An 8,163-nucleotide genomic window follows, 5' to 3' on the forward strand; every position below is an offset into this window, starting at 1 on the left:
ACACTTCAACAATAGCGCTAGGTATCGGTTGGGAATTTCGTATTGCGATATAGTGCGATATTTTTAATGCATTGCAATATGTATTGTTATATTTTCAAAAACAGTTAAAATGATATTTTCTTGTCATTTAACCTCCATTAATAAGCAGAGCGTATAAAGCTATTATAAATAACAAAAACGTTCTTGTTGATTTGACTACAGTTTTGCAACGAAATGCAACCATACAACAGCATGCTCTCACGAATAACCCGGGGGGGGGGGGGGAATGATTTGAAAAATGAGTTATCTACAAGATTTGCTTAAGTAACAGATTCTCAACATGCATTTTATTACGAAAAGTTCATCAAAAATCCGAAGAAAATGTTCAGATATGCAATCTTACTGTTTGGCACAATTGAAAACGTTTCTGACATCGTATCGTAATTTTTTAAGAAATCAAAAGTCCAAACATTTTGTTGGTATATCGGTCTTAAAAAAAGATTTTTTTTTGTAGCCTGCGGAGCAGAGCGGCACTTAGGGATCACTTTACCCGGCGTCTGTCTGTATGTCCGTCCGTCCGTCTGTCTGTCCGTCTGTCACACCTTATATCTCGAGAACTGTGAGAGGATAATGGATTTGATATTTCGCACATACATGTATATTGCTTGGCACTATGACTTTTGTAAATTATCATGGTTACTGACCTCGTGACCCTTGACCTTTGACCTACTTTTCAAAAACAGTTCATAGTGCCAGGATATTTTTGACAAATAAAAGGTAAGTCTAAGCTATTTAGCATGTGCATTGTTTGTCATATAATATTATGAAAAATACTAGCATTACAACCCACTTGACCTTGACCTTTGACTTACTTTGCAAAAAATATCGCGGGAAGATTAACTTATGACTTTTGAATTTTAAGAGGCAGGATTTTGATAACTAGCATTTATACATGATTATGAGATCATACTACACTACTTTGAAACTGTATGATATTCAATTACCACACAAACTAATATTAAATACTATGAAAATACATCGGGATTAGCATTTCATATGGATCATGTAGACTGACAATTGCAGTAAAGACACACTGAAATCTCTTTTGGAGGATTGTTGAAAACATGTATTAACAAGCATTCTGAGAGATTGCATTAACAATAGTCAGGCCCGTAGGAAGCAATTTCAGTTTGGGGGGGGGGGGGGGGGCACAGCCATACATTTTCAGTTGAGGGGGCACTATCAACTACCAAAAATTCCTTGACAAGCAAAAAAAAAAAAAAAATGCCATGATAGTAGTCCCCTACCGGCAAGTGTAATCTGGTTCCCGTTAAGAATTAAAAATGCCATAAATCCATCAAATATCAGTGAAGCGGAACGAAATGCAAACTTGATCTATAACTCATCAAGGTAAAGTCACATACCAAAAATCAGCTCAATATCTGCAAGTGTTTAGAAAAAATTGCGGAAAATCCTGAAAAATTGAAGAGGTCGAAATTCCGTCAAAAATCATTGAAGCGGAACGAAATGCAAAGTTGATCTGTAACTCATCAAGATACAGTAACATACCAAAAATTAGCTCAATATCTGCACGCGTTTAGAAAAAAAGTGTGGAAAACCAAGTGGGACAGACTGAGGGACAGACAGACAGACAGCTAGACAGACAGACGGACGGACAGACTCAGAGGAAACCTATAGTCCCCTCCGGTTTCACCGGTAGGGGACTAATAAATGATAAATACTAGTAGTTATTTCTAATAATTTCAATTTAATTCATTTGAGGGTTAGGTAGATGCAGAACTGTAGCTCTCTGCTTGAGAAAATTCGGACAGACAAAGCAGAGAGCTACAGATCCAAGCGTTGTAAAAACCTTCGATTTACGCCGATAATTAACCATATATTTTACTCCTATTCCTGATACCTTATTTACCTTTCAACGGTTCCAGACGGTCGTATGTGGTTTTTGAATATCAGTAAAAAAAATGCATTCCGACGTCGACGTTTGTGTCATCCTTAAATAACATGCCCGAGTTTTATTTATTTCATTTCTTTTTTACAAACGAATTGTATTCTTTGTAGACATTATACATGATACCTGAACCTCCTGAATTTTATATTTACATTTTCTCGTCAATTATATGTTTTTGAAAGACATTTTCTTCGCACGACCACCAACATGGACGTCGGAATGGGATTTTTTTAAACCGACATTCCAAAACCATTAGGGGCTGATTGGGACCATTGAGAGGTATATAAGGTATCGAGAATAGGAGTAATATATATGGTTAATTATCGGATACTATTTTTAAAGCGGGGGAAAGCATAATATACAAGAGATAATACCCGAAGCGAGCGACAAAAAGCGGCGGCGTAAATCGAAGGTTTTTACAACGCTTGGATCTGTAGCTCTCTGCTTTGTCTGTCCGAATTTTCTCAAGCAGGGAGCTACAGTTCTGCAGCTAAGGGTTATGGAACCATATTTTCTTTGATTATCAGATACTATTGCAGTCTTATGCTATCCATGGATGTTATTTTTTCTTTGCAGGCAAATGCATGAACTATCATGCTAGTAAAAAAAGCTGACCACTCTTTGATTTATTTACATCTTTAGGGAAACTACAAAGCAGTCGACACAAGTATTCCTCGGAACACTCTAGTTTGTCAACGAATCGCAATATACCGGTACATGTATATCAGTATGATTGCGCAGCCCTATTCAACAAATACGTCACAATGTAACGTAGAATATTGACCCGGATAAAAAATTGACCCGGGTTCATTTTTTTTCAACGTATACCCAGTATCATTTTCAACAGCTTCGATCTTTTTTCTAATTGCTGATGACCTTTACACATTAAAAATCTACCCTGTTGAATACTCCAACAATAAAGTTTTGAACTCTACATGTCCTTGAACTTGTTTATCATGATTTATTAGTATCTATTCAATAATTTTTCTCTCCCCACATCGCTCTCTTTCCCTCTCCAATTCCTCCCTCCCTTTTCTCCCCACATATCCCGCTAATCTTCCTCTCTTCTCTCTCCACTTCAAATGTCTCCAGCCCCACTATTTCTCCCCCTCCCCGATATTACCTCCCCATTCTCTCTCTCTCTCTCGCCCATTCTTTCTCCCTCATTTTTTCTCTCTCTCTCCACACACTGTCTCTACTCTCCAATTCATCCCTCCCTTTTCTTCCCACATATCTCGCTAATCTTCCTCTCTTCTCTCTCTCCACTTCAAATCTCTACAGCCCCACTATTTCCCCTCTCAATATTCTCTCCCCATTCTCTCTCTCTCATTCTCTCTCCCCCATTCTTTCTCTCTCTCTCCACACACTGTCTCTCCCCATACGCTCCCTCCCATTCCCTACCAACACATTTTCTCTCCCCTCTTCACACACTCTCTTTCTATCTCCCTCTCCACTCACTCCCCACTCACCGCCCCCACTCACTCACTCTATCCCCTACACTCCTCTCTCTCTCTCTCTCTCTCTCCGCACTCTCTCTACCCCACCCGCACTCTCTCTCCACCCACACTATCTCTCTCTCCCCACCCACACTCTCCCCCACCCACATTGTCTCCACCCCACACTCTCTCCCCGCACGCTCTGCCTCTCCATCCACCATTCTTTCTTCCCACTTTCTCCCTCTCTCTTTATTTTTTTCTTGTCCGTCTGACTCAATTACTGTTAGGCCTTGTGAAATAAACTATATATATGCATAATACATAGATGTTTCATAGTTTCTTTACAATAAAAATTAATTGGAAAAATACTTATTCTACAAAAAAGAGAAAATTCTTATCGTTATTTTAAAGGAAATTATAGAATGTCTATTCTTGATCTTTTTACTCTAAAATGGATTTATCAGAATTTTTTATTTATGCAAAGAATGAATGTAATTTAAAATAATAAGGGCGATAACGTCACACAACAGAAAATAGTGCATCCCAGTTCACAATTAGATCATTGCGTGGTCTGTTTGCGTATTTAATGAAGAATTTTATATGCTTGTAGAACAATACATGTATGTTTACTAACATACGTCAGCTTGAAATCTCATTTGGATATTATTTGTTGTAGTGTTATGAAAAGTATATATGCAGCTGATGTCCTAAATTATCTACACGCTGAGAGGAGGTCCATAAAATATTCTCTATTTGACCAAGTATGTAATTAGGGTTTGACATTCACTATCCCTTTTCCTTGTTATGCATTCAGTTTACTTAAATTTTATGTATTTTTATAATTTTTGTCCTGTTCAGACATCGTGTCGTTGCGTAATTGAATGTTAGCTAAAATGCATTTGCATCATGACTCCCTCGTTGTTCTACGCATTACCTGGTATGTCATATTTTCTCGTTGCACATAAATGTTCCTTTGGTGCTTTATTCAAATGCGTACTGTAAATAAACCTACATGTAACCTTTACTAGTTGCATGGTTCTATTCTACTAACCATAGATTTCCACTTAACGTTTTTGAATGGATAGTGTTAAATGAATAACCGTTAAGCCATCATTGTAATTTGAGTTAATGTTCACCTTATAACAGGCCTTAGTCATGCTTCTGGGAAAATTACAACCATTCAATTAAGCAGTAGAGTCATTCAATAAAAAAGAGAGTAAAAAAAATGTGTGCTTAAAAACTGCTACAAGGTTGCCTCTGTCGCGCATAGCGCCCTCCTCAAGCCATGCAACATCATAGAGATGAATTTGTAAATCGTAAAACATTTGAAACGAGCATTCGTTTCTTAGTCTGAAGGAAGAATTTAAGTTATGAACATGTTAAAAATTCGAAATTCCTTGAGAAGCCAAAAAAAAAAAAAAAAAAAAAAAAAAAAAAAAATAATGCCCACAGACTTTATATGACAGGAACAAAAATAGGGAACCACAGGCACCTGATGTTACTTATTTTTCTTTTAATAAAAAAAATATATCCCCTACCTAATAATTCAAAAATCAAGATGGCGGCGATGTGTACCTTGTGAATTATTAGGTAGGGGTATATTTTTTTCATTAAAAGAAAAAAAAGGAACATCAGGTGCCTGTGGGAGAACCATACTGTAGTGCATGATTTGGAGACAAGTCAGTCTTATTTATAATAAATTATCAATCCTGCGCTCAATGTGCAAAATAATAGAGCCATTCATTTAAATATATATAGAGCCCAATACTTCTACCTTTAAATTTGTACCCGCTATCAACCTATCCCCACCTTTTAACAGTTTCTGGATACATCAATGCATTGAATCATAAAAGTATTGCATTAAAACTTTTCAACAAAAGAAAAAAATCAGAGCAAGCACGACGTAATAAACAACCACATGGAGATGCTATCATGTAATTACTACTTCATTTTTAAACCCATGCTATATCCTTTTCCCCTCTTTTAGGTTCATTCCCCCTTTATTACGTGATTATTAATAACCCCGCTCAGAAGGAAAGGGAGTATAGTGGTTTACATTATAATGGCCATAAAACGGACAAAAGATAAGTTATTTCCCCGATCTTCGAACTGTGTGGCATACAAAATACTAATAGTGCCCTACAATTGTGAAAGAAATGCTGGCAATATACTCCCCTTCCTTGATCATTATAGATATAAATGTATGATCTGCATTACAATGCACATATGCATTATGCAGATAAAATCCTTATGAAAGGATTTTCGGTGAAAGGAAAAAAGATTTCTTTTCATATTTTCCTAAAAGCCCTTTTATATTTTTAACCTCGTATCAGACAGGAAGAATGCTTAATTTGTTTTAGGAAAGACGTACACGGCTAAAAGGGATTTTTTTTCCTATAGGCTAGCAAATTTAAAGAGTGGGTTACAACCCCGTAACTCCCTCCCCTCAAAACTCGCCACTACAGATACGCTCATACGAATCTCGCATGGTTCCCTTTACAGCTTTACATAATTATGTACAAATGTTTGCAAGAAAGCAAAAAACAAACTTAACTGAGAACAAAATCTCCTAAGCAAAATAAATGTAAAAATAATAGCACTCTATGAATTTATTCAGTAATTAAGATCTCATCTGCAATATAGGCGCCTCTTTTTTCATACACCGCTTCCGGTCTGAAGGACGAAACACGGACTGTCTCTACTTTAAGTAACGTATAAACATATTTGGTCTGAAGTTGATGTACTTTGTTTCTTGTGCTGTTATGAGAATATGCTCTTCACTAACCATTCATAATATCATGAATAAATCATCCCCAAGAAGACCGGAAGTCCTTTTGTGATGAATCAGCAGTTTTGTCGACTCAAACAGGGAAAGAAAGTATCCGGAAAACATTTGTTAAGTAGACTACATATAGATAAGTACAGTCATGTAACTGTGTCTTCTCATCTTTATAACTGACAAGAATTTGAAAAAAAATTCTTTTGAATCTTCAGATTTGAAAGGATGAGTAGTTGTACAAGGAAATTCACTATATAATAGTTTATATAAGAATAACAACTGTTTATCAAAAATGGAATAAATCGATCAAAAATTGACCTCCATAAAACAATAAATCATCTATTTACGATCGACCAGTGTTTGTGTCTTGTAATTCCTGGAGAAGCAAATTACCCCCTTCTTCCAATAAGTAAGGAGCCTGGACCATAGATTGACTTTTTCATATATGATTGGAAATTTCCCTCATAGAGTAGACCAGAAATAATGGATTGAAAAGTAATAAAGAACCAACTATAGCCTGAAACAGGGGGCACAGACTGTCAAAATGGAGCAAATATAATTGTCTTCACCGAATTGCTGAAGCCACTTTTTACGAGGTCGTTCTGTAAGCATGAATGGTTATAATACTTTACACACTTATGTACACCTTAAGATTTATGTGTTTGCTGAATATGAAAGAAATTGTATATACTTGTATCGATTCATGTTTTTGATTCCAGACATCACTCTCATATCTTTGGTACTTAAAGAATTACTTAGTATTTGTCTTTTTTATGTAGATGTCGGCCAAAAACAGTTCAGCGAGGTCAATCTTCCTTTAAAAATATTGTTTTTGTAAGAGTTGAAAGCATGGCGGCGGGGATGTCCAGTGTATCGTAAAATTTGTTGATACTCAATGTATGCCGTTATATATATATATATATATATATATATGGTTGTGCCATTTAGGAGACCGCTCATATTTATATATTGGCATTAAGTAGCCTCGTAGAATAAGTGGACCAAAACCGGTCGCCTTAACATTTTGACCCTCTCTGAACAGAAAATTAATGACTTTTTAATATTAAATTGACAATAGTTAATTTTAGTTTAGTATATTTTTGTCCCTTAAATACAAAAAATATGCCAAAATTTTACGAATATAGAAATTTTTAAATTTAAATTTCAAGCAACGTATATATTAGTATTATTATATATCGTCATTATGTAGACCAGCTAAAACTTGCAAAATTAAATAAGATCTGCTATATATGTCTTATTTCTCCTAGTATTTAGTTTTAGATATTGTTCTCCCACTAATTTTGGGTATGTACAATTTGCTAAATAGAATAAAACTTTTTACGAGAAAATGAGCTTTAGAGTTTCGTGTTCATCAACTTCAAGGTTTTCGTGCGCAATGCCTTCCGAAAATTTTCGGAAATCCTCGGTATCCTTTACGACCTTCGGAGAAATAGGAGTCAGACAAAATTTTGGTAAGTAATAACAAATTATGATTTTTTAAAAATACTTATTCATGATACATTGACTATATATTTTGCACCCAATATCTTGCGGTTAACGTCTGGTATTTATTCATTGATAAAGACTTACGTATACTTATTAGCATGGAGGAAATTCGAATTGTAGTTTACCAACAGCGTGGTTTCAACAGATCGTTTGTTTGTTTTGAACATATTTTATTGACATAAGCAAATGGATCGGAAACAAGTTCTTACAACTTACTTGTTCCTAACAATTGATTACATGTACTTGAACAAAATAATTGTATTCTCTGCTTATTCATAAATATAAATGTATACTGAATAGCATAATATTAGGCTGGTGGTATCGTTCTTGCGGAGATAAATTAAATATTCGATAATTTACCTGAAATACTAACTCTAATTTCCTATTATATGTGGGGTAGGGTTGGGTTGGAAATGGGAGTAAGGTGTTTCTAGGTTCAAACTTTTTTCACAGCCTAATCCAACCAGCCTTTCCTGAACAATTTTAATAGTAAA

This window comes from Saccostrea echinata, unplaced genomic scaffold, assembly GCF_033153115.1.
Source record: "Saccostrea echinata isolate AGI-Se365-2 ecotype Australia unplaced genomic scaffold, CSIRO_AGI_Sech_v1 ptg000054l, whole genome shotgun sequence".
Classification (NCBI taxonomy): domain Eukaryota; kingdom Metazoa; phylum Mollusca; class Bivalvia; order Ostreida; family Ostreidae; genus Saccostrea; species Saccostrea echinata.